Source organism: Equus quagga, chromosome 6 (assembly GCF_021613505.1).
Source record: "Equus quagga isolate Etosha38 chromosome 6, UCLA_HA_Equagga_1.0, whole genome shotgun sequence".
Classification (NCBI taxonomy): domain Eukaryota; kingdom Metazoa; phylum Chordata; class Mammalia; order Perissodactyla; family Equidae; genus Equus; species Equus quagga.
Genome location: NC_060272.1, coordinates 63366957 through 63394184, shown reverse-complemented (window position 1 = coordinate 63394184; position 27228 = coordinate 63366957). Strand labels below are relative to the sequence as shown.

General features: G+C 37.9%; 1 long non-coding RNA gene across 1 annotated transcript; it reads left to right on the top strand.

Moving 5' to 3' along the window:
• The first annotated feature begins 12233 nt into the window (after positions 1-12233).
• On the top strand, positions 12234-17040 carry LOC124240610 (uncharacterized). The gene is made up of 2 exons (XR_006888956.1): positions 12234-12608; positions 16701-17040. It is a non-coding gene; the product is annotated as an uncharacterized LOC124240610 (long non-coding RNA).
• The last annotated feature ends 10188 nt before the right edge of the window (positions 17041-27228 follow it).

Genomic DNA, 27228 nt, shown 5'->3' with positions numbered 1-27228 from the left:
GTGCTGTCTCAGGAGACTATGTTGCTTAAAACTTTACCACCTCCTGAAGAGTTCTCCACTGTCTATGCTTTTTGTGTCACTTTCTCTTTATTCAAATTCTAAGGCAGATGCTTCTCATTGGCAGAGCTTAGGTAACAGAGTTGTGCCCATTACCAGGGGAGCTGAGAAAGTAGACAATTACTTAAATATAGACAGAGTATTCACATACTGAGCAACCCCTATTCCCACTAATAAATAAAGAAATAGATAGATGAATAAACAAATAAATGGCAAATGTCCACCATAAATTAGCCCTTCAGTTGGAAAATATCAACATATACGCTTCTTCCTATACTTAGACTTAAAAATATTTTTACCTAATATAATGCAATTTATTCACCACATGACTAAAACTTACCTTCTCCCCTAAGGAACAACTCAAAATTGAATCTGTTTTTCTATTCAGCTCAAGGCCAGGTCTTTCTCTCATCTTGTCACAGTCTTTTCCCAATATCATGCAACTTATGGACTAAACTATAAAGTAACCACCACCAAGTCATCCTCTATAAACTGTTATTCAAGAAAGAAAAGCTAGAATAGAAAGGGTTAAATGTCATAGTTTTCATTTCTGCAACTGTCACAAAGCTGTTGTTGGAATGTATGATTTCTGTCCTTTCCATGATCCCTTCACTTTCAGCCAACACATCAGCTGACCAAAGTTCTTTATCTGGTGAGGTGAACCAAACTGGCATGCCCAAAGAACCTGGGCCTTGGTGGTTCTGGCTGTATTAATTTACTGTACTTTTCTTTAAAGTTTGCCCCAGGACATGGAAGTCCTGGGAGGTACTGGGGTGATTGTCTAGGTTCTGTCCTTATCCCTTCCTAACTGTACTATATACTATACTCTTACTATATAGCAAAAACCCAAATTCCCCTTTATTCAGGGTTAGGATCAGTCACTCAGCACAACCACATAACCCTCTTATTTGTCTGTTCACCCACTGTCACCAGGAGTCCCATCATCCAGTCCAATGGGACAACTGTTGCTACTCCTGGTATAAGCTCTCTTTCTTAAGGCCCTAACCCCTTTAATCTCAACTTAGTTTCTGCAATTACATGCATCAGTTCTTACATGTTCAGGAGGCAGTAGAAGTTTAAGCAGCACAGAATTCCAGAGACAGCATCAGCAGTGGTACCAGACTTTTGGAGATAAAGAGCAAGGTTTGCAAGTGGGTAACATAGAGAGAGGTGCCATTTCCACCCACCTCCATTTGTTCTTAAATCGTATATTCAGGCTATGGGAGAAACAGGGCAAATACTGGTCTCTAGTTTAAGAATAGCATGCACCTAAACTTCTGAGGTGTTGTCTTCTGACTGTTGCCATAATGAATCAATAATAGCTTCTATCACTATTTTGTAGTTGCGTCCTCATCATGGAATACACAATAAGACTAATGAAGTCCATGGGTATTAAAATACTTCTTTCACTGTAAAGTGATTTTCCTAAGTGTAAAGTGTATGCAAAATTATGGTAGTAAATAAAGCATTCAATAAGTCAACAGATAGTAGAAAAAGAAGGCAAATTCAAGCATGATTCTAGTTCAATAGAACAAAATATTTCTCCTACACGAGGGAAGGAATCAAATTATGCAATGGCTGCTAGTCCTCCTAGGGTATGTTAATATACTGGAGGCTCAAGTTTGGCTACAGCTGGCAAATTGGGCCCTCAGCAGCGGTGGTAGCCAAGTGAAAGGAAATCCACATTGTTGAGTCCAAGTCCTTGTCATTATTTTACTTTGTGCATGGGCCCAATGAACAAACTTGGGGGTGGTTAAGAAAAAGGATGACTGCCATCTACAGAATTGGTCATTTTGTTCATCTGATTATTAAGAATGTCCATCAAAGTGGAGGCCACATGGTCCTCCAAAGCTTTGCCATCAATAAGCCTATTATTCCAGAGTGACCACAGGTGATAATTAGATGAACTTTTTAGTTATTGCATGCCATAGGCTGCCCAAATCTTCTCTCTTAAAACTAATTGGTTTTGCTGTCTTCAGCACCAATCAGACCAGAGAGCAGCTACTAGATTCCTCATCATTTCCTTGAGGTTCTGTTACTACTGATAAATCAAAGAATCCCTGTGAAAGTTGGAGAACCAAATTCAGAAAATAGGAAGAAACAAAAGGAAGCCATGTTGCCAGAACTACGGTCAAAATTACTCCCTAGGACCAGTTTTTCGAGGACATCACTGGCCTCCAAGCTGAACCCTGGATTTTGGTAGCTGATTCTGTACATTGCACCTCCCATTGGTCATATTGGCACTGCTGCCACTGCAAACTGATACAGTACCACAAACATCACCTCTAGGAAAAATCTCCACAGCACCAGTTTCTTTGAGCCCTTGTATTGTGTTTCTATGTTTGTGTGTCTGGTAAGCTGAATCTAAAGCATGTCCCTAGTTTCTAGAAAAGCTGAGAAACCAGGTATGAAATTTTTGGCTTTCATTTTTGGTTAAATCAATTTCTCTGTAGAAGTTGTTGTAACATGTACTGTCTTTGCTGCGTATTTTCCTCAGGGACTTTGAAGTAATGACATCACATTCCCTATCTCTCTTTAACCAGGACTCCCTGAGCCCTTTTTTTGGATCTTCTATTATCTGCCTTTACTGTTTAGTCCTCAATGTTTAGGCATTGAGGCTTCTCACATGGAAATACATCCTGATTTCTCTCTTCTCTCTGATACCTCATGAATTTTGAAAGCTGCCTCAAGTTTCTCATTTCATTTTTTATTTACACACATTTTATGAGATAGTTGTCATCCTTCAACTTTTCCTTAAAATTCTTTAATCTTAAGATTTCCTGACTGAAACCTTAGCAGTCACAGATGTAACAATTTCAAAGCTTTTTAGTAGTAAAATGGGAATTCAAACCTTCTTCAAATGAAATGTGCAGAAAGGATAACTGTGGCTGATCTGACTGAAGCATGGGTAACCCTGGAGCCCTTTCTCCACTTACTTCACCCCTTTTGTCATCTATGCAGCTCCCCCTTGGCTGCCTGTGTCAGTTAGAGTTGTGGGGTTTGCAAAGTAGGACAGGATAGTTTACTGGAAGGCTATGAAGGTAGCCCAGAGAACTGAAGGGAAGGCTGAAGACTCAGCTGGGAACCAGCAGCAATAGAGGATCTCAGTGGCTGGAACCACTGGGAGGTTTTTAGGGCCCTGCTGATAATTCTTTCTTCTGCCTTTGCTCAACATTCAAAGTCCTGAAGTGAGTCCACTTTGGCCACGTGCTCATCCATTGGTCAGGACACCATGATTTACAGTCCCAACTTGACAGCACGCAGCACCGGAGAGGTAATTCTCGTCAACACAATAACCATAAATACGCGGTCTGTGAGACAAATAAGGAAATAATCTATATAAAAAAGACGCAAAAATCCAACTAGGTAGTAAAGAGATTAGTTACAACTCCAGCACAGGGGAGTAGAAGGGGCAGTCGTGCAGATTTCAATTAACTTTGAACAGACAGAGAGATTAATTGCAACTGGGTGGGGTGGGAGGTGGGGTGGGTATATGATGCTGTGTACCCAAATTAGGCAATTATATTTATGAAGGAGTTATAGTAGAGTTGTATCAGAACTTATATTAAAAATAAAATGCCTAAGAAGTAGCCAGATGAAACTGTTTGCAAGAAAAGGCAAGGACTTGAAAAGTTTCTTCTCTGTATGATCAGGATTGGTATATTAATAAGCAGCTCAGGTAGAATTATTCTGGAAATTGCCACTAGGTTCCAGATCCCTGTCCAGAATCTCTAACCACAGCCTGAAAGTTTTTAAGTAAAGAGATGATAAATGACTTAGCAACTCCAGGAAGATGTAAAAATAAGCATAGAGAAAATAGTGATAAAATCACTTCCGTGGAATCAATAGTTTTGTACAAATTTAGAATGTTAAGGGCAAATCTAGGTGACCACAACTGCAGAAAATAAATGTAAAAGAAAATTGGAAATCTAAACAGTGTACAATCATCTGAAAAAAGTGTGTTATTTTGTTTTTAAATCTGATATATTAAACTTATAATTTCAACTTGAAATTTTTGTGTGTGAATTTAATTTTAAAAGGTGTAATAGTATTTAATAAGTTTTTAACAGAATTTATAAATTTAAATAAATCTGAATGATCAAGTCTTTATTAGGTTTATAAGTGTTATTTCAGTACTTAGGAATATTTTGTGTGTTAGATTTGTAATTCCATCTGCTTATCTGTTTGAAATATTTTAGAAAACTAGATATAATACCTATTTTAAGTTTAAAAGTCTTAGATAATTAAATCAATCACATTTATAAAGTTTTTAAATATTTAGGAGAACATATAAATTGTATGACTTTAATATTAAATGTTTAAAATAATTTATGAATTAAATTTATAAGATATACTTAAATGCTTGGGGAAATTTAATATCTTAAATTTGGAACCAATTGAATATTAATTAACCATCACTAGATTTGTAAGTAGATTTACTTAATATATAAGTTGTATCTACAACTTACAATTAAAATTTTAATGTGTTGATTATTAATGAAAATGAATGCAGATGTCAGGATTCCTCTCTGCACAAAAAGCTATCTTTACACATTAAAAAAAAAATCCCTCAATTATCAAATGATAATCTCCAAAGAGATATTGATACATTGTCACAATGGGAAGAGAGAATGATGCTTGACAGCTGAAAAGTTACAAATGTCCACCATGCTGTCCCTGACACAGAACTGCAAAACCCTTGGACCTCCATGAAGCCCATCTGAAACCCATTGGTAAGGTGGTAGGTGCCCTGGTCTCGGAGTCAGAAGACCAGGTTTGAAGCTCAGCTCTGCCACCATACAATACTGGGCAACTCATCTTTTGCCTCCAATACTTAATCTTCTCATCTGCAATTGCTATAGCACCACCTGGGTTATTGAGTAATGAGGATTGGGTGAAATAAGATGCATGGGAGATGTATTATATAATCTGTAAAGTAGCACATAGTTGCTACATTTATCTGAGCTATTTTATACCACCATCGGCGGAACTGTACAGTAATCCTTCATTCTTGCCCAAGTCTCATGCAACAGTTCCACATTCTCAGATAAAGCACATATATTGTCACACATTTCCTATCCCCTGTCAGCTTCAAGTTTCATCTGGCGCATATATGTACATGCATATACTTAAAGACATAGTTTAATATTATGGTATAAACATTCATGTAGCTTCTGGAGCTCTGGCTGTGTCCTCTTTCCTTTAAATGGATGAATTTATTCTCCGGGAGCAAGCTTCTAATGGTGTTTACTTGTCTGTGCTGGCGGTTCCAATCTGCAGGGTTGCCAGCTGGCCTCTCTTATTTAATGCATACCACATTTAATCACTGGATAGTAATGTCTCCAATTTAAATAGCTACACTTAATATTTTCATTGTTTAACATCTATGCTGCAGCTTTAGCGCATAGCTATATATTTCCCCTTCTTTCTATTTGGCCTCCCCCTGTCGCCATAGGCCTGACAGCCTTCTGCTTTGCATTGTTATTGATTTTTTTTTTTTTTCAGAATATGTGAGCCCATGGCCTCTGAGCAGAATTACGCAGTCCACCTGTCACAGAGAATCTGATTTCTGTGGAACTCTTCTTCTGCTTGAGCTTCCTACATGCACTGTGCTTTGCCTTAGCCATCCTACCCACTCTGCCTGAACACATTCCCTTCTTCTTCCCTTGACTAGCATGTACTGGTTCTTTTAGACTGCTCAGGGACCTCATCTTCCATAAAAGTTTCCAGTCAGGCAAGGTGTCCCTTCCATGTGCTTTTGAATCACCCTACAGGTGGTTCTCTCATTGCAATTGCACTTCTCACATTATATAACATTATCAATACATTTTTATTATTCTCACTAATCTGTGAGCTCCCTGAGGTTAGACCATCTCATTCCTCTTTGAATACTTGGTACTTAGTACTTGAATACTTGGTACACAGTTTCTGAAATGTAGGAGTTGAATAAGTACTTGTTGAGCAAATTAAAATTTAATGTGAATAAAGGGACAGACTAATTTGTTTAAATAAGCTATGACCCAAATTTAAGAAACTATATCCTATTCTAAACCAAACTGAAAACATAGCGTTTCTGTTCTTATTAACGTCCTCACTCTTCACTCAGCTATCCAGAGGAGAAGCTCGTAGTTACCTCTGGTCTGTCTCCATTACTCCTCTCACTTCCCCCTGTAATGAATCATTTACTGAAATCCTGTATGTCCTGTCTCCACTATATCCACTACGTCTGGCTTCTCCTTCCTGTTTCCATCACTCTCTCTCTTGCTCCAGCCCTTAATTAGCTCAACAATTTATTAACCATCTCTCTTCTTTGTCTTTTATAGTTTATCATGGTCTGTTTTATAGCACATTGGTACCTTTCTTTTTCTTAAATACAGTTCTTGATACATCTTGATGTATTGCTGTATCGCTTCCTGGATCAAAATCTTTAATGAATTCCCATTGCAAAATGTAAAGTGGTAGTCCTCAGATTTGTAAAAACTCACCCCCTCTCAGGTTAAACATTTTGAGAACGTGCAGTGTACAGACCCACACGTATTTCTAAATATATATTTAAGTTATAACTGTACTAATATGTTAGATACATTCTTAAACACACATAAAAATGTAAAAGGTTGAGGTCAAGAGAAAATAAACACATGTTGAATAATTTTATTCATTAATGTTTCAGATAACTTTTTAACTCTAAATTTTTGTCTTTAATATTCTATCATACGTGTTTACTTACATAGCATATAATTTATAGGTATTATATATGCTTAATTGTTTTATATTCATGGATTTTATACGCATTCATATTTATAGTATATATATATGCTTCATTATTTTTGAAAATTTTGGTTAATACTTTGTGATATAGCAACTGAAGTTGCTGTTCTTGTTTCAAGCTCAGTTTGTTTCAATACCTAGTTTAAGGGATATCATGGCAAAAAAAAAAACCTCTCAAGATTTCACAAAGGCATAATACATATTAAACCATTTATGAGAAAGTTCGTTATAAATAAAATTGAATCTGTATCCATATTTCAAATGTCACTTTTTAGAATAGTGTTTTTTGTCAGATCGCATCAGATTGTCCCCTTGTTTGTTTCATAATGTGGCCGATAACATCTCGTACTTAGAGTAGAAGGACTCTCAGCTCTGCCACTCTGTATTTACTTGTGATTGTATTATTAGTATTATCTTCAATCGGTGGGTTCTGAGGGAATCTTTTTAAACTATATGCCACTTTGTGAGGATGAGTTTACTTAAAATTAGATGACATAATCTACAAATCCACCTAACTAGACGCCCAAATTCGAAAACTCACTGAAAGGTAGCATGTTCCAGCGAGCAGCTCACTGAAAACCAGCAAAAAGTGAAGGGTCCCTCCTAATCTCTTGGCATTATGGAGCACCCACCCTTTTCTCAGGATGCCTCCCATACTGTGCTAGAATGCAGCCTGGGGCCTCGAAACACGGACAGTGAGGAAACCCCAGTCAATCAATAGAGTAAATGTTAGTAATGCATAATTCCTTTCATTTTTAAGATTAAAAATGAAAAGTAAGTGAAGTTTGACTATCTCCTCAAACCCCAATGCATTCCCTTACATCCCTTCCGGGGTTATGCCCACTTCGGAGAACACTGGTGAGGAGAATCAAATCCGTGCTTGCTGTCTCTGGCTTCTGGTGCTCTCTAATTTGCCCCCAGCCCGTCTGAACAATACACCCCTAAATTTCACTCTCACTGCTACCTTATATTTATGTTATGCTGCACTCTACGCATTCTAATGTCTTGTTTCTAAACACGCCCAGTGTTTTTCATCCTCGCTCTGTACATGCTCTCTCTTCTGCCTTGAATGCTCTCCCTGCTTTACCTCTATATCATCACCACCCACCAGGTTTCTCCTTCATGAAATCTCCTTCTATTTGGGTATCGTTCTTTTTACCTCATTTGAACAAAGTTTCATAGTACTTAAAGGTTCTCTTTGGCACTTGAATTAGAAATAATTATGTGCATGTATTATCTCTTCTATGAGTAAATTATAAACACCTTGAGAGGAGGTTCTGGATCTCATAAATTTTTGGATTCCTGACAATTATCTTGCAAACTTCTTGGCATATGGGAGGCATTCATTTGGAGGCCGTGTGATACTATAAAACAATATGGGCTTTGGAATCGGAGAGACTCGTCTCATGGAAGAAGGATTAGCATTTTTATGAAAATTTTGGAAAGGAAGAACCTTCCATCATTTAGAACTGTCCAACAAGGGAATGGTCATACATTCAACTCTCACTAGAAGGGGTGAAGCAGGAGCCAGCTAACAATAACTCAGAGAGGTCCAGAAGAAACTTCTCCATTTGGTGGAACATCACATTGAAGTCCCTTTCCATGGCATGAGTCTATGATTTGGAGCAGGAAGAAACACCAAATCTCTACAGGCCATTTCCAAGGAGAGTGCAACTGTATTTAAAATCATCTGCCAGATCTCAATTATATTGACCACTTCCAGTCTTATTTATTGACTAACACAGCTATAAGATACCTTTTTAAAAACAAGAAGTGATTTCAGGTTTTGATAGGTTTGGTCACTCTTATACATATCAACTAGCTCAGTAATTGATTATGTACAAGCTTATTTTAGAGGGCAGGCTGTTGTGCTGATAATAAGTGTTAAATCTATTAATTCAGTGTGATATCATCCAACCATGTTGTGTAGGCACAGATAATGAAGGGAATTTAGGTAATGGAAGTTACATAATTTATTGCAGGGCTAGTTTTGCCATCTTCACACCCATTTTGACCATTTAGCAATCAGAAAAAATAGTTGCAAACATTGTTTGTGACAAGAAGGACTGTTAATATCCTACCAGGACTATCAAAGTCTATTCTTTTTCATTTTGGCCACTGTGGAGGAGAGGTGATTGGGGGGAAAATCCATCTAAAAAGGCTCCTAAGAGGAGGAGGTAATAATGAAAAAAGGATTGAGAAACACTGGTTTAGAAATATGATCCATCTCAAATTTATTTTTGTGTATAGTGTAAGGTAGGCTTTCAGTCTCTCTTTTTTTTAATTTGCATATGTTTATCCAGTTCGATAATACCATTTGTTGAAAAGACCTTTTTCCCCATTGAATTGTTTTAGCACAATTGTCAAAATGATTGACTATATATATGTGGGTCTCTTTCTGGATTCTATTCTGTTCCTTTGGCTTCTTTGTCTATTACTATGCCAATAGCACGCTGTCTTGATTACTCTAGTTCTCCAGTAAGTCTTAAATCAAATAGTATAAGCTCTAGCTCTTTTCTTCTTTTTTGAGACTGGTTTGTCTACTTTTGGTGCTTGGCATTTCCATATTAATTTTAGAACCAGCTTGTCATTGTCTACAAAAAGTACCACTGAGGTTTTTATTGGGGTTGTGTTCAATCTATAGATCAATCTGAGGAAATCAACAAACTTGAGTATTCCAATCCATCAACATGACGTGCCTCTCCATTTATATGCTTGTATTTTTTATAAACAGGTTTATGTATTTTATGCTATTGCAAATGGTAATTTTTATTTCATTTCTCAATAGTTTCTTGCTAGCTATAGAAATACAATTGATTTTCTTTTATAATTTGATAAGTCATGTAATTATCTTTCTAGCTGCAAATATTGAATTCATAACAACAATAATGAATGGCAGGATTCACATTGAGTTTGGGGCATTCGTTTTTTGTATAAAATATTGTTGAGTGAACAAGTACCAATTCACACTAAAGTGATAGGTGGGAGAAAATGCTATAGAACATTGTGTACCTGTAATATACAGCAAGGATGATTTTAAACTTTAAGTTTCTTAAGTCCCCATATGAAAGCATTGTAATTCATTTACCTCTTTTTATGCTACCAGACTTTCTCTACTCTGTAATATTCAATGTTCATCAGCATAATATACCTTACTATATTTATGCATATGTATCTATTTATACCAAACAATATATTTAAGTTACAATATTGTTTAAAGTTAACAAAATAGTTTTAAAGCATAGATAATTTTGTTGAAGCATATTATATGGTAATACTCATAGTACTTATCAAATTTTGCCTTTATGAAAAACCAATACATATCACACTTGGACAAAAATACGAAAGTAGAGTATACATGAAGGTTATGTAGCAACTGTATTCATTTCTTTATTTTATTTTTTTCTTTCTTCTCTTTTTTTTATGCATATCCTTATATACTGGTACTTTGTTTCTGTAGGAGATATTCTTAAAAGTAGGATTACTGGGTCAAAGAATATGCACATCTAACAATAAAATAAACATCCATGAACCCATGACTTCACACAGATTGAAACATTTCTAATCTTCTAGAAGCTACTGGAGGTTGCTCTCTGCTCCATTCCCCGTAGCCTCTCCATAAAGGTGACCATCATCTGAAGGTTATGTTCACAAATGTCTTGCTTTTCTTTATAGTCTACAGAAAGATAGATAGAGACTTACCTAAACAATATATCTTGTTATCTTTATTTTTAAGCTTTATAAAAATGAGTATTATGATGAAATAATATTTACTTTGAAGCAAATTTTGATGACTAAAATCTTCTCAATAGACACAAATCAAATTGCTGGTATTATTTGCATAGTTTACAAAAATGTTACTCTATAAAATATCTAGATAACATTGTGTTAATAAATATCAATAGCTCTTTGATTTAAAAGTGATGAAAGACAACCTAATTATAATTGTTTTTCATATATCCACATTTTCTTTCAGTGGTATGAAACTGTCTGGATATTTAAAAATAGGTTACTTTGGCAAGAGAAAACTTGCTGAACTCTGGAAAGTACAAAGTAGACACAATGGAAGGTTTCTGAACCTGGAGAAGAAAAGATAATTTTCTATAAATGATTTTTTTCACATCTGTGTTTCTTATATTCACATGTAGATATCTCAATGGCTGTATTACCAGTTTGCTTCACTAGATGGAGATATGAGGCATAATAATTACAGATGCCTTCAAAAAGGAAAAATAACAACTTGAGAAAATAATTATTTGTAGAGGAGAAACTATTGCTTGTAAGATGTCATCTTAAAGGATGTGATCTTCCATGTAGTGAATTGTTCGCTCCAGGGAGAAACATTTGCTGGAGATTGACAATGAGTACTTTATTAGTGAATAATAATTCATTAGTGAACTGGGTGGACTCCTTCTTTTATTCACTCACTCATTTGTTCATTTTTTCATTCAGTGACTAAGCATTTTTCACACCTAGTGTGCCCAACATGGCCAGGCACTGGGGATATGGAAATAGGAACACAATCCCAGCCCTCAAGGAGCTCACAGCCTCAGTCAAGTAGGGGAGATAAGTACATAAATGATCAATTAGAATACATTTGGGGAAGAACTATCGAACGGATTCACATGAGGTTCAGTGATGGCATCAAGAAAGAAATGACTAGCTCTTATTGAGTAGGAAAAGATGCCTGGGATGAGTTTTAAGGGATGAACAATTCAAGGATGGGAAGAAAACTATAGCAATAGTCCAGACAAAACTTGGTAAAGACCTGAACCGAGTGAGTACCTCTGGGATAGAAAGGAGGAGATAAACGTACAAGATATGGAGGAGGCAGAATAGGTTAACTAAATGACTAAATGATTGCAGGGATCAGAGAGTAGGAAGAAATTTCCTAGATAGTTTAAGGTAAGTGCTGTGGAGGTCAGGATAAAAATTCAACATGACAATGAGAAACTGAAAACAATTTTAATAAAGCACCGCTACTCATATCTTAAATTGTAGACTGCCTCCCCACCCTTTCCCTCTTCTTGAGATCTCACCCCATTCTCTGTTTGCTCTGGCGTGTGAACTTGTTCTTCCTGCCAAATGAGTCAGTCTCAGTTAGATTTGTGCTGACATGTATTAAATTTCCTGTAAAAGTAAGAAACTAGTATGTCATCCCTTTCTCTCCCTTTCCTTTTCCCTCTCCCTCTCTTTCCTTCTCTCGTCTTCTCTCTCTCTCACACACACGCCACACACATGCACATACAGGGAAAAGCATATAGAAAAAAGTATAGTGGCATTTGTAGAAAACTACAAATAAAAAGATGTGGAATGACTATTCATACAGCAGAAAAACAACCTTACACTCACAACGAACTCTAAGAAACTGCGGTTTTTACTCTTAAGTGTTCTTAAATCCTGGAATGGAATATGGGTCTTACTGCAAGTATCTAAATCATGATACATACTCATCTATTTGCAATAGTTTTCTAAGCTGATTTTTAAGTTCTATTGTTTTATGCAAAAGATTAGAGATCTAGAATTTTAAAGTTTCTGTTTTTGGTCTTCCTTTTAATTTCCACTGTGAATTTAGCTATGTTTTCATTTAACACCCATATGTTGAAGTTTATCTGTCCCTAACACAGAGAGTATATTAATATGTCCTCAGTGAGTGTGTGAGACTCAGCAAGAAGAAGACTTGCCATGACCCCACAAATCAGCCCAGACAGCCCCGGAGGCAACTTGAGAGAGTAAGAGAGAGCGAAGAGAATCTGAAGTCACAGAGAGCACCTTCCGAACAGGTAGAGTGGAGCAAGCACCAGAAAGAAATGAAACTTTAAAAATTCTGACTTGCGTTTGAAACTTTTGTGTTTTTTTGATTTGCATAGTGGGGAAGCAGAATGAATTTACATGTGTATATTTGAGTCGCATCCAGGGATTCTCCCAGCCTCCCATTCATGTCTCCATGTATATCCACATCATTTCTGTCTACATCTGTACCCTTAGCTACACTCAAATCCACTTCTGTATCTTCTCATCTTCTTGCTACCTCATCCCAGCAATCGAATAGAGTGGACAGAAGAGCTTTGGGAGTAACCACAAGGCAACATCGGACGATTAGAACGAACTTGACAAGTACAAACTCCATTGACCTTTATAGTATATTTCTGAGAAAATTTACAAAGAGTTCAAGTCAAAATAGTTTCAAATGTAACACAAGCTGGTGGAAGGAGCATAAGAGGTTTATGTCAAAATGTCTTGGGCCGGCCCGGTGGCATAGTGGTTAAGTTTGCTCCGTTTTGACAGCCCAAGTTCGCGGGTTAGGATCCTGGGTGTGGACCTACACCATTCATCAAGCCATGCTGTGGTGGCAACCCACATACAAAATAGAGGAAGATGAGCACAGATGTTAGCTCAGGGCCACTGTTCCTCAAGCAAAAAGAGCAAGATGGACAACAGGTCGTAGCCCAGGGCCAATCTTCCTCACTAAAAAAAAAAAGTCTTGATTTATAGTGATTGATTCTAGGGCTGGAGTAAGAGAAATCTAATCGAGCCTGGAAAATCTTGTGTCAGAAAATAAGGAAATACTCAAAACGATAACAACCTCACAATGATGAGGCATGACAAAAGAATACAAGAGCCAACTTATAAGAGTTCCCAATGGCCAAAGTTGAAACAATTTCAGCAAAAAAATAAATAATGATAGCCTTCGGTTATAATCCATAACAGAAAATAAATATCCATGAGTCTATACATATTGATATAAATACATTACAAAATTTCCACCACGTAAGTATCACAATATTAATTGTTGCAGGCAAGATCCAGTGATACTGAAATCCATGGGTGAACGTTTGAGGGAAAACAGATATTAGCAGAGTCCCCATGTATCTCCTGCAAGATATTTATCAATTACAAAGGAAAAATAGTAAAATGACAGTGGAGAAACCTGGCGGACATGATCTCAGCCAAGAGATCAAGGTTCGCTTCACCAGTAATAAGACATATCAACATGTGTATTTCCTGATAAAATGCACTGAGAAAGACACTTCACCTCTGTGGTATTTGTGCCAAAAATACATAACTTCAATCTAATCTGGGAAAACGTTAGACAAATCCCAGTTGAGGGGCATTCTACGAAATACCTGAGAAGTACTGTTCAAAAGTGTCAAGGTCATGAAAGACAAAGACTGAGGAACTCTCCCAGATTAGAAGAAGCTAAGGAGACCTAACAACTAAGTGCAATGTGAGTTTGTGGACTCGATCCTAGAATGACAGTGTAGTCTAGTGTCTTTTTGACATTGAGGGAAAACTGATGAAATTCAAATAGGGTCTGTAGTTTAAGTAATAGTATTGTACCACTGTTAATTTTCTGGTTTTGATAATTGAACTGTGGTTGTGTAATTGTTAACATTAGGGGAAGCTGGATGAAGGGTCTACCTGAACTCTATGTGCTGTTTTAAAACATTTCTATAAATCTAAAATTACCTTGAATTAAAAGTTTTATTTTTTAAGAATTTGGTTCAAATCTCAGCTCTAGCACCTTTTAGTTCTGTGAACTTTCTGGTTATCCTTTTCCTTATTAAACAGGGAGCTAGGATGGATGACCCCTAACCCATTATGGAGAATGGGTTGCTCTCTTACCCACAATATTTGCCTTCCTTTACATCAGCTGGCCAAAGGACCATTGATCAGCAGTTGTTGAAAAGGAGAATCTTGACAACAGTTGTAAAATGATATTTTCAGGTAATTCGTCTCTGCAGTTCAAGTTTCCAGTTTAAGGCAGAATGATATAATTCTCCAGAATGACTGGAGAATTGTTCCCAGTTTATTAAGGGTCAGAAGCTGCTTTAATACATATTATGCCAAGAGGAAACTTACTCTCCCAAAAGTATTGCTAAAGAAAGAGAATTATAGTCTAGAAGAAAACAGAAAAATAGAATACTACCAGTTAAAGAGCAGTGGAATTATGAGGGGTCGTTTTGTTTCCAAGTTTCTTTAATGTCATCATTGTCTTTTTAGAATTTAAAATACATCTGCTAGAAAAAAAATCCTTGTGCTTCTAATGCGTAAACATATTGCTGAAACTGGCCACCTCTGTAATCCCAGCATCTAGAGAGAATGTCCCAGGAATGCTTTGGCAGCTAGAAAATAAATCAGCTTGGCAGAGTTCATTTCCCTTGATACCCTCCCACACACCCACATGTGCATGTCTCTTGACCACTACGGACATTCCATGCTCTCCCCTTCCAACAGCATCCACCTCCCTGTTCTCATTCTCCATGGTCCTTTATCCCTGTAAATACACAGCATCTAATTCAAGCATGAATCTGGGCTCAAGGATACAATGCCCCAACTAGGATGGATCCCCTTTTCATTATGTTTTCCAAGTTTAACAAGGTTTAGTTGTTGACAATCAGAAAATTTCGTCTTATTGACTGTTTCATTTTTTCTCTAGTTTTGAAGTTCTACTCATCAAGGTTGTCCTTCAATGCAACAACCAAGTGTTTTTAATTTCTAAGTGTTTAATTTCTAAGTGTTATAGGAAGTTGAATTTTGGGTTTTTTTTTAAAGTATACCAGAAAGTTTCTGCAATCAAATCTCTGTAGAGTAGAAATCACCCAGAAAACTTTCTAGGAGCCCGTTTAGAATGATTTACTTTCAGAAAAACTAGCAAGACCTTTTCATGGGCCTCACCCTCTGGAGTGCTCACAGCCATGTGCCCCAAGGAAAGCACATGCTTTCTGCATTATTCAGCATCGTTACAGCGGTAAGGAAATTACATGGTGGTAGTAATGGTGTTAGGTCAGTACTTGTCGGGATTGCATGACCCCTTCCAGTTGCCTGGAGCTCCACTCAATTGTTTAATGGTAGCCATCTACTCAGAGGTGGCTCCTTTGACACCAGTCCTAGGTTCTACCAGGGAGTGGCTTTAATCTCTAACTGGATTAATCCAGATATCTGAAGTTTTATCCCCTTGAGCACCAAAAAAAAAAAAATTATTTAAACTGTTCTTGATGGAATGTTCATGTATTTACTCTTACTTGAATTTAAAATAGACTATATTGCATATAATTTAACATTTCTGGGTAAAGCCTGTTATAAAATGTGATGCCCTGTGGCTAGGGGAATGTATAGCATTGTCTGATTTTGTTTCAATTATTCTAGGACCACACTCTTTTGAATTCTTAGGTCATACTTTCAGTTTTTCTCTTTCTCCTTCACTATCAGGGTGTCAGGCTATTTACTATTATCAATGTGCCTTCCTGTGTACTTTTCTGCTACTTCTAATCTGATGTAGGCTTGGGGATGAGATATCTGGGATCATAACACCGCGTGTACAATGGGATCCATAGATCCAGAGGGAGGCCTGCTAATGTCTCACATTATTAACATGCATATGCTTTTAATATGATCCAGAAGAAGTGAAGGAAGCTAGAAAGAAAAGAAAATGACTCAGTGGACTTCATTCTTGAAAAAATCTCCTTCCAGCAGCAAAATTACAAACACATAAGATTATATAGTTCTTTAATTGAGGCATATTTCATACACAATAAAATGCACAGATCTTCAGTGTACAGATTAAGTTTTGACCCTACCTATGTAACCATTACCCAAAGCAAGATACAGAGCATTTCGATCACCTCCGTGAAACCAGCAAACAGGTAGACATTGATGGTTAAGAAGTTAGGAGCAAAAGTCCTTTTCCTTTTTGCAATTACTGATTATAGCCTTTAGCTGTTCTCCCGCTCATTGTTAACTGTGCTGTTTAGGCAACATGCTATCTGACTCCCACTAGGTTCCTATAGATAACGTCTCCCTGGAGCCTGGGTCACCATAGTAATGGGTATTTGAGCTGTTTTTTAGGGATTAGAACCCCTTGTCCTCTTCAGGCCTGTTGAGACCACCAACCCATCAACTGGGCCAGCGCAGATATCCGATAAGCGACTTTTTGACGTCAAGAGGCTAAAACTCCTCCCTCAGATCATGCTAATGCCGCCTTTTTGTGAACATGCATCCTATGAAGAGCCATGAAGTCTGACTACGCTTGCGCAGATCATCAATTATCTCACCTCTCCTCACCTCCAACCATCTATCTCCACATTTCAGACCACTTTGCCCCCTATCCCATGTATATCCCTGAGTCCCTGTTTTCAGGGAAGTGGATTTGAAACTCATTCTCTTGTTTCCTCACTTCACTGCCTTGTGATTAAAACTCTCTCTCTGCTTCAATCTTGTTGGCTCAGTGTTTGGCTTTCTGGGTGACGGGCAAAAACGAACCTGGGTTCGGTAGCACCTGGAAGTTTCTTGTGCCATTTCAAGCCAATGCTCCCTTCCTTCCACCACCACATACACGTCCAGAGACAACAGTTGTTCCAATTTCTATTGCTATAGATTCATTTTACTACCCTCGAACTTTACATAAATGGAATCATGCAATATGTACTCTTCCATGTCTGGCTTCACTTGTTCAGTATAATGTTTTGGAGATTAAACTTATTGTGTGTTATTGGTGGTCCATTTCTTTTCGCTGTTGAGTAGTAATCTATGTACAAATATGGCACAATTTGTTTATCCAGTCTTCTGTAGATGGAATTTGGATTGTTTCCAGCTTGTTGCTTTTATAAATAAAGCCCTATGAATATTTGTCTTTTTATGGACATATGTTTTTGCTTCTCTTTTTTTTTTAAGATTGGCACCTGAGCTAACAATTGTTGCCAAACTTTTTTTTTTTTTTCCTGCTTTATCTCTCCAAATCCCCCTGGGACATAGTTGTATATCTTAGCTGCAGGTCCTTCTAGCTGTGGCATGTGGGATGCCACCTCAGCATGGCTTGATGAGTGGTGCCATGCCCACGCCCAGGATCTGAACCCACGAAACCCTGGGCTGCTGCAGCAGAGTGCAAGAGCTTAACCACTCGGCCATGGGGCCAGCCCCTGTGTTTCTCTTGAGTAAACACCTAAGAGTGAATTTTTTTAATGGGTCCAATCTTACTACTTGTTTTTATAATGACTTATATTTACATAATCATTTCTTAAATATTATTTATTGGCTTTTAATTTTTAGAATTAACCAAAGACAAAGCAAGTGAAATATAACTGTAATTTCAGAGAGAGAAAAGACTGGAGAAAAGAGCATGGCAGGTAAAAAGAACAGTACATGCAAAGCCCCTGAGGAAAAAAGCATTTGACGTGTTTGAGGATCTGAGTGAAGGCCATGTGGCTGGAGCATAATGTGTGAAGGGAATAGTGGTAGGAGATGAAGCTGATATGTACAGCTGGGGTCAGATTATGCAGGGCCTGGTAGGCTGCATTAAGCATGCTAGATTTTATCCTAAACCCATCCAACGAATGGTTTTAGGAAGCTGAGTAATATGGTCCATTGTTCTCCATGGAGGAGATGGAAGTATAAAGGAAGAAGCAGACAAAGCTTCATTAGTAAAGCTTTGGAGAGATGGGTGTGGCCTTTTGTAGGCTAGAGATGGAGAAACACGTGCACATTTGAGATATATTTTGGAAGTAGAATTTGAGCTCATGGCATCAACCAAATGAATTTCTAAGTAAAAAATATGGGAAAATTATTTTTATTTTTTTAAATATTGGTACCTGAGCTAACATCTGTTGCCAATCTCTCTTTCTTCTCCTCCTCCTTCTTCTTCTTCTCCTCCTCCTTCTTCTTCTCCTTCCCCTCCTCCTCCTCCTCCTTCCTCTTCTCCCCAAATCACCCCCAGTACATAGTTGTGTAGTCTAGTTGTAGGTCCTTTTAGCTGTGCAGCAAAATTTTAAGTAAGTGTCCAGGCACTATTTTTGAAATCTTAAATTTATCATCTTTTTGGCGTGGGCTGATTTTCTATAAATCATTAAAAGATATTGCCAGGACAGCTAAAAGAAATGAGACAAAGGAGAAAAGGCGAGCAAAAAAGCAAAGAATGGGATAGAAAAAGAGATTACCTATTTAATTTCAAGTATTAAGGAGCCAGTCCTAAAAACAGAGAAGTGGGGTATCAACAAATGATGCCTTATTGCAGCCCATCTCACTAAGCTTTTCGAGAAGGATGGGCACAGAGACCTGTTTCTTCTCTTGGTTTCATATCTGCCTCTTTGATGAAATAGGGAAACACTCAAGCCCTTTACTACACAGTGGTGCAGAAACGTTGCTGTCCCCAAAATACATTTTGTAACACGAACATATGCTTCTGAAATCACTTTAAAACACATTTTATTTCAGTGAAATAAGTCAGACACAGGAAGACAAATACTGTATGATATCACTTATATATGAAATCTAAAAAAGCTGAACTCAAAGAAACACACTAGAATGGTGATTACCAGGGGCTGAGGGGTGGGGAAAAGAGGAGATGTTGGTCAAAGGGTACAAACTTCTAGTTGTAAGATGAGTAAGTTCTGAGGATCAGATTTACAGTGTGGTGGGCCGGCCCCGTGGCCGAGTGGTTAAGTTTGCGCGCTCTGCTTCGGTGGCCCAGGGTTCAGATCCTGGGCATGGACATGACACCGCTCACTAGGCCATGTTGAGGTGGCGTCCCACATGCCACAACTAGAAGGACCCACAACTAAAATATACAACTATGTACTGGGGGCGTTGGGGAGAAAAAAAAAACAAGAAGATTGGCAACAGTTATTAGCTCAGGTGCCAATCTTTAAAAAAAATTTACAGTGTAGTGATTACAGCTAATAATACTGTATTGTATACTCGAATGTTGCTAAGAGAGAAGATCTTCAATGTTCTCACTACAAAAAAGCAATGGTAATTATGTGACATGAGGCAAGGGTTAGCTAAAATCATTTCTCAATGTAAAAGTGTATCAGATCAATGTGTTGTACATCCTAAACTTACACAATGTTATATGTCAATTACATTTCAATAAAGCTTGAAAAAATAATAACACACATTTATTTTACTAGACTCATTCAATTTGGGATCTAGCCAGTGGCCATGCCAAGGGATAGTGTAAGGAGACTTTACTCATGCCCATCATCTCCTTCGGTCCCGCTGTTGAAGCTCCCAATAAATACACAATAAAGAATAAGATACATGCTCTACAAATGAAGCTTCGAGGCCTATCTGCTAACCCCACTGAATTAGTTTTCTAGGGCTGTTGTAATAAATTACCACAAGCTGAGTGACTTAAAACAAGAGAAATTTATTCTGTCACAGCTCTGGAGGCCAGAAGTCTGAAGTCAAGATGTTGGCAGGGTTGACTCCTTCTGGAGTCTCTGAGGAAGGATTTGTTCCATGCATCGTTCCTAGATGGTGGCTGCCGGCAATTCTTGGAGTTCCTTGGCTTGTAGATGCTTAGCTCCAATCTCTGCCTTCATCTTCACATGGCCTTCCCTACTATGTCTCTCCATGTCTTCTCCTTTTCTGTTCATTACAAGGACTTTTACCATTGGATTTAGGATGTACCCTAAAGCCAAGACAATCTCATGTTGAGATCCTTAATTTAATCACATCTGCAAAGACCCTATTTCCAAATAAGTTCCCATTCACAGATACCGGAGGTTAAGACTTGGGCATAACTTTTTGGAACCAGAATTCAACCCACTACACTCACCTTCTAATCTGATTGCTGCCTCTAAGCCTCTCCTATAGAAATTCTGGAAAACCTCTGAGTGTGTCCTCCTGGTTCTCATCTACAGTTCACCACACAGCATGAAAATAACTACCAACTACTGAGTATTTACCAGTGACAGGCACTGTATATGAACATCTATATATGAAAAGAGTGCTGCTATTTTAAATTAATCATTGTTGTTAAAATCTTACTTATAAATAATTTTTAAAAAGCTAACGGTGCCACAAGATTTCTGATGAAGAACAGCAGTCCCTTGTCTCATCATCCTTTTCTGATCCCTTCCTATCCCCTAGAGGAAACTGCATTCAGTTCATTTGACTTTCTGCTAATTTTTACATCCAAGATTATAAATAAAATCCTTATGCTGCTATTTCTTGATTTTTCTCTTTTAGACAGTATTTATTGACTTCTTATTATGGACTATGAGAATTTTGCCTCAACTCCTTCATTTCTTTTCCCATTCTCCCAATAGGGGGAGAATATGACAGTTTTGTTTACTTCTGAGCTGAGTAGAGTACTATCATCATGATCTGTTTACTTGTACAAATTTTGTTTTTCCTGGAGTTAATAATTGCCTTGTTTTAGTTTTTTGTGTATATACATTTGTTATTCCCAAACTATCAAAATCATTGTAAAATCGCTCTTACTACTATATTTTCTCATGGCCAAATGCATCAGGTAATCCATGAATTCCATTTTTCTTGATGTGGGGGACTTTTTCCCGGAAGTGTCCATTGTCCTGCTCCAGTTGAGGCCTTGTGCACAGTTGTCCTGACTCTTCCCTTCTCCATCTATTGAGAACTCCTCCTGCTTCTCTTCTATATTGGAGTCGCTGTTTCCTGCCCTTTGTGTCTTCTTGGTTCACTTGCCCCAATTTCATAAAGCACATTATCCAGTAACTTCTTGAGAAAGGAAACATAGGAAGTACCATTTCTGAGACCTTTTGAGTCTGAAAATGTCTTGATTGATAGTTTAATTTGATACAGAATGCCTCATTTAAAGACCATTTCTTCTCTACATTTGACAAGAGTTATTTCATTGTCTCATGAACCTCTGAGTTGCAGTTAAGGAGTTTAAGTCTAAGTCTAAGTCTGCTCCAACACACATTTTTTTAGCCAGTCTCCCTGGTTTAGCCAGTCGCCCTTATTCCTCATCCACGTCCTCAGTGGTGTTTGGTGCTGCCAAATCCTGAGCTCTCCCAGTGTTCTCTGGAGAAAATCAGCTTCTCCTCATTGGTGTCCCTTTCCTCAGGCCCTTAGGTTCAGCTTTCTTGGGTTGAGGTTTGAGCTTGCTAAGTCAATTACATTCCTCCATCCAGGGGTGACCACAAAAATACTCAACCACTAGGAGGGCATAAGCACTGAAGGGACATTGCCTAAAAAACAATCAATAGGGTCATATTAATGTCAACTGATGAGTGCCAATTAAATATTTGCTCTGCCTCCATCCGATTTCTTTTTTCCAAAACTGGTAACATTTCATGTTTATTGTTGTCTCCTTTCCTATTCTCCTTGTCCTTAGGTGTGTTTGCATTTTTATATTCCTTTACATTTTATATCCCATTTTGGTGGGACTTCAGCATAAGTAGAAACAAATGTATGTGTTTAAAAGCTGTGTTTAGCAAAAAGTCTACAAGATGCTCTATTCTGTTATCACATTTACTCCTTAAACCAACCTTATTGTGAAAGGTATTAGCTCCATCTAACAGAAGGAAACTGAGGTACAAATATGTTTACAATGCTTTCTCAAGATTGGATAGGCAATCATTAGTATGGAACAAAGTTCGAATCAGTTGGTCTGGTTCCAAAGTCATGCTCTTGCCTCCCAAAGAGCAAGTATCTCTCAAAGTCCACGGGGGTAATTCCTATAGCCCTCTCTCTACATTAATATGCTTTTCCTAACCTTCTGCCAGTTACACGTTTTTCGAAGTAGGTCAGCTGTCCCCTTGTATTGTAAGCACTTGGAGGTGACTGTTCTAAATGTGGATTCCTGGGTTCCACCCTAGACCCACTGAATCTCAGTCTCATGGAGGTTAGAGATTGAGATTTGCATTTTAAACTAGTTCCTCAGAAGATGATGATTCCTAGGCATTTTGAGAAGCATTGCTCTAGTCAATGTATGCCTCTCCAAAGCAGTAACACCAACCATGCCTTACTAACCTGAAATCCTTTTGCTCTTGGGTGAGTTGGGTAGGTCTTAGTGAGTCCAAGCTGTTACACATTAATAGTAGAAAAGAGTATCTCAGATAAGTGAGGGGCAATATTGAGAAGTAAGTGTTCAGAGTCATTTTTCCCAGTATAGAATATCTAAAAATGCTACAACAAAAAAACCCCATAAATATGCACTACAAAAAGTACATTTTTAAAAGCTAGCTTGGGATAAAAATAAGGCAAATGGTAAGAGGACCAGAAAAGACTAGAAAGCAAATCCAAAGGATAAGCTAATGTTTGCACTGATCCTGGTGGCTGGGACATCCCAGGGAGTCAGGAGACAAAGCCTGAAGACTGAGCAGGTGGAAGTCAGACTGTACCCCCACACAAAGTCAGGCTAAAGATGGCATTGCAGTAAATGAACCAGATAGATTACCCACCACACTAATGTCAGTTGTGAATCTGTTAGAAGAGAATGTTGTGAATAAATTTGCTGTGAGCCCTTTTGAGGGTAAGCATTGCTTAGATACCACTCTAGAAGCCATGCCTCAGAGAGGCAGCTACAACACAGTGGTTAAGACTGTGACCTCTGGAGAAAATTGTCTGCAGTATGATCTTCACCCCATCATTTTCTCATTGTGATCTTGGACAAACTCTTTAACCTCCCTGGGTCTCAATGTCCCTGTCTGGAGACACATAGCTCACAAAGTTGGTGTAGAGATTATATTATTAAATACACGTCAAGCGCCTTCACCAGTGCCTACACAAAGCAAGCTCTCAGCAAATCTTACCTGGGATTACGTACAGTGGTTCCCTGACAGCAAATGCGAAGCAGACGAGGCTCTTTGGGCTTAACCTTTTAATGTCCAAATAACACCCATTTAGCTTAGTATATAGAAATACAAAGAGTGGTCCTGATTTCTGGTATAAACATTGGCGAGTTATTTCTTTAACATCCTAAACACTGTGAGTATAAGTAGTAGATGCGTTCATAACTACTTCTTCATAGATATGCAATTCCACATATTAATTTCAGGGCCTAATTTATTCTGACTGGATCTAGTCCCTCCTTCTTGTTCTCTGTTCTCATCTCCTGCCATTGGCCCATCACTGCCAGCTCTGGAAACACAACCTCAACATGGCCTATGGCCCATCCCAAACTCAATTGTTCACCAGTTCTGCTGCTGCTATTTATTACCAAATTGGCTTCTTTAACACTTTCAAACATTCTGCTTTGCCAAGCCTGTATAACTTCTACATAAAGTCAACAAACAGCTGTTGATTTTTATAGTCACCACACCCTCTCAAACTTTAGAAAACAGTCAAATTCCCTGAAAGTAAATTTCATATTTAAAAATATTTTTTAAATGGAAAAAAAAAGCCCCCTCTTTTACTTGAATTGTGTCTTATGGGATTGGTCATAAAACTTTAAGTAACAGAACTTTGGATAGGTTATTCCTAGCACCCCAAATGTACCCTGCATTATATCCAGTCATAACTCACTGACGTCATAGGTTGGAAAGGAACATTCAAAATGAAAAGTGGTGTTACAGATCTGGGAAAATTTTTTTCTTCTTCACAAGCTTCCTTTTAGTCTTAAATCAAGTTTTAAATATGTGGAAATTAATTTAAAATTACTCATTAATGACTTTCCTCTTTTGATTCATGTAACTTTCAAACAACCATTATTTATGAATATCATCTTGTGAATCCCCAGAATCAATTGGTTTTTAAAAAGGTGAAGCGAACAGTCTTGTCATAATGTTATTTTTACAACTGTGAGCAAGGAACCCATAGCAAATTCCTGCTACATCTCATATTTTAGAAGGAATTTTTCCTGTAATATCCCATACTTTAAATTTAAATATTTTGTTCGGACATGCAAAAACCAAAGTTTAATGTAATGAATGAGGGGACCATGTTACTGATTGAGAACACAGCACAAAAGCAACAGAAGAATCTTTTAATAAGAGATGGCTCAAAACAGCCAAAGTCCAACCTACATAAAGCATTGCTCTGCCTTGATTTGCTTGAACAAGTAGTTCTAGTCACAAAGCATTCACCATGGGGATTGTACTTGGAGGATAAGAACATCTGGACCCAGCCATAGTAGAGTAGAAACAGATGGCGACTTCACGGAGGGAGAGATGTGGCTTTTCTACTGCTGAGAGGTGCTCATGTTTTTCCCCCTGTTTTCCTAATAATAATAAACAACTAGGATAACTAGGAAATTGCTTAGGTGTCTCTATCTAATTAGCTTCAAAAAATACTTCATAGTTCTAGAACTTTCCAAAGAAATTGTACATTTGTATCACAAGATGCTATAGTAATAAAACATTACATGTTAAACAAAATATTAATAAAGATCACATCATTATCTTTATACCAGAAATATTTCATTGGATTTTGAATGCGGCCTAGTGCTTACTTTGCTGTCTCCCATCATCCCTCCTCCTTCACCAAATAAAAAGGAAATTACAACATTGTTTAGTGCATATATATAAACTTTGAAGCTAGACTGTCTGGGTTCAAATCCTGACTCAGTGGTTCACTAGCTGTGCCCTGGGGCAAACAAGTTATTTAACTTCTCTGTACTTTACTTTCTTCATTTGTAAAATGGGAATAATACCTTATAGAGTTGATGTGAGAATTAAATGAATTAACTTAATACATGTCAGCACTTAAAACAATGCCAGCACATAGTAGGCGCTCAATAAATGTTATGCTAATTTTATTATAATCTTTCAACAGACCTTTCTTCAGGCTGATCATTGATAAATTACGAAATTCCTATCCTTCTTTTCAGTGCCCAATATGATAAGAAATCATGTTGCCTCAGGGACCAGTGGAAAGGACATGGTGTTGGGATCAGAAGATTCTTCCTCAGACACAGTGACAACTGTATAACCTTGAGCGAGTCCTTACTTTCTGCGACTCCCACAGTCATGCAAATTCACTGAGACATCAGATGCCCATCACCTAAGCTGCTACCTAGGACTCACACAATAAGCAGTTCTTGATTACTGGAAAAAATGGATATCTGTAAGATTCTCTGGGATGTTACTCATAGTGAGCCCTTCTTTATTAAGTTTGTCAAAAGTTGTAGCAGTCAACAAAGCTTTTAAGAGAAATTAGATAAGGAAACAATGTCCATCAGTTCTGAACGCTTGGTTAAGCCAATTTTGAAGACTAGATTCTAATATTAGGCCAGTTGGTACCCAAAGGTTTCTCTTTGGTTTCTGCTCCCTGTAAGCCAGGGGTTCCTGCCTTCAGGAGGCTCATACATTACGTAAATGAGTGAAACAGTAGAAGAGGGAGTGTTAGCAGCCGTGGAAAACTGGATTGCATGGGCCCCATCAGAAAAAGGATTCTAATTAAAACATTCTGTCCAAAACTCATCTGTAGGCCAAAGTCAATCCTCAAACAACCAGACATCAGCTTTTGTTTTTGCTTTTTAATTGGTATATTTAACTGAACGAGGTTTACATTAACTGGTATTTAGTCTTATTTGCAGTTTTATGCAGTTCTTTGCTAAACTTCTCTTACTAAATTCCTAGATATTTATTCAGGGTGTCCTTTCTCCTCCTCCGTCATCTACTGATGATGCTAACACCATGCATATCTTACAGCTGTCAGGCACTGTTAAGGGGTATGGCTAGCTTCTCCTAGGAGCTCATTAAAGCCATACCCAGGGGAGTAACTGGAATCATTCAACACTCATTCAACGGGTATTTAGAGAGCACCTAGTCTGAGCATAACCAAACATTACGGTGACATCTAGGCAGGCTTTTCCATTTTCCAGCCCCCATTTTACTAAAAGGATTTGGATTTAGCAAATCATGTCATCAGTTTCCTTTCTTATTCCTATAGACAAGCTGGTGCCTTCCATTTATCAGGAGTAAAGCGTTTTTCTCCTTGTTACTTATAAGTAAAATCACGGCAAATCTGCTTCTAATCTTGCCATTTCTGAGCTTGCTCTAAAGTTGTTCTGAACTCTGTTCAAGTCACCCAAGCCAGGATCTATGAAGCACCAGATACTCTGCTCAACCACATGCTGAGGGTGGTAGGGCTTTTTGTCCCTCTGGGATCTGTGATCTAAAATGACCACCTGTGACTCTGGTAGACATAAAATGGATAAACAGAACTGTAATTGCACTACAAAACCAGACGAAATACAGGGCTGATTTTAGAATGGTAAAGCTCGTAAATTGGTTGTCAGAGGAGAATCACGGCTGTTACTTTAGTCCCACTTACATTTTTTGTTTGCTCTCAGAAATCAGGTTGTTCTCTCCTCATTTGATAGTTGAGGAGACTGAAGCCTGATGGGGTAAACACCCTGCAAATCCTCACAGAGGCCGAGAGTTAGGACCTCAGGCTCCTGACAGACAGGACACTCTGCACTGCGCAAGGATGGCCTCCTCCTTTCTGCACTGAGCAACAATCACCAATTGCCCAAAACCCAGAGAGTGTTTTAGGAACATATTAACTTACGAATTTCATGTTAGATGTGAGATGACAATGATGATGATGAAGAGTAGGGTTTTTTTTTTTCAATTTAATAAATTTGATTGAGTGAAAAGTTTGTGCCAGCCACTGCCCTGAGCCCTCAGGTAGCAAAGACGATTTTCTTGAGGAAGACAAACACGTGAAAAACACTGCAACATAATCAGTGCTGGA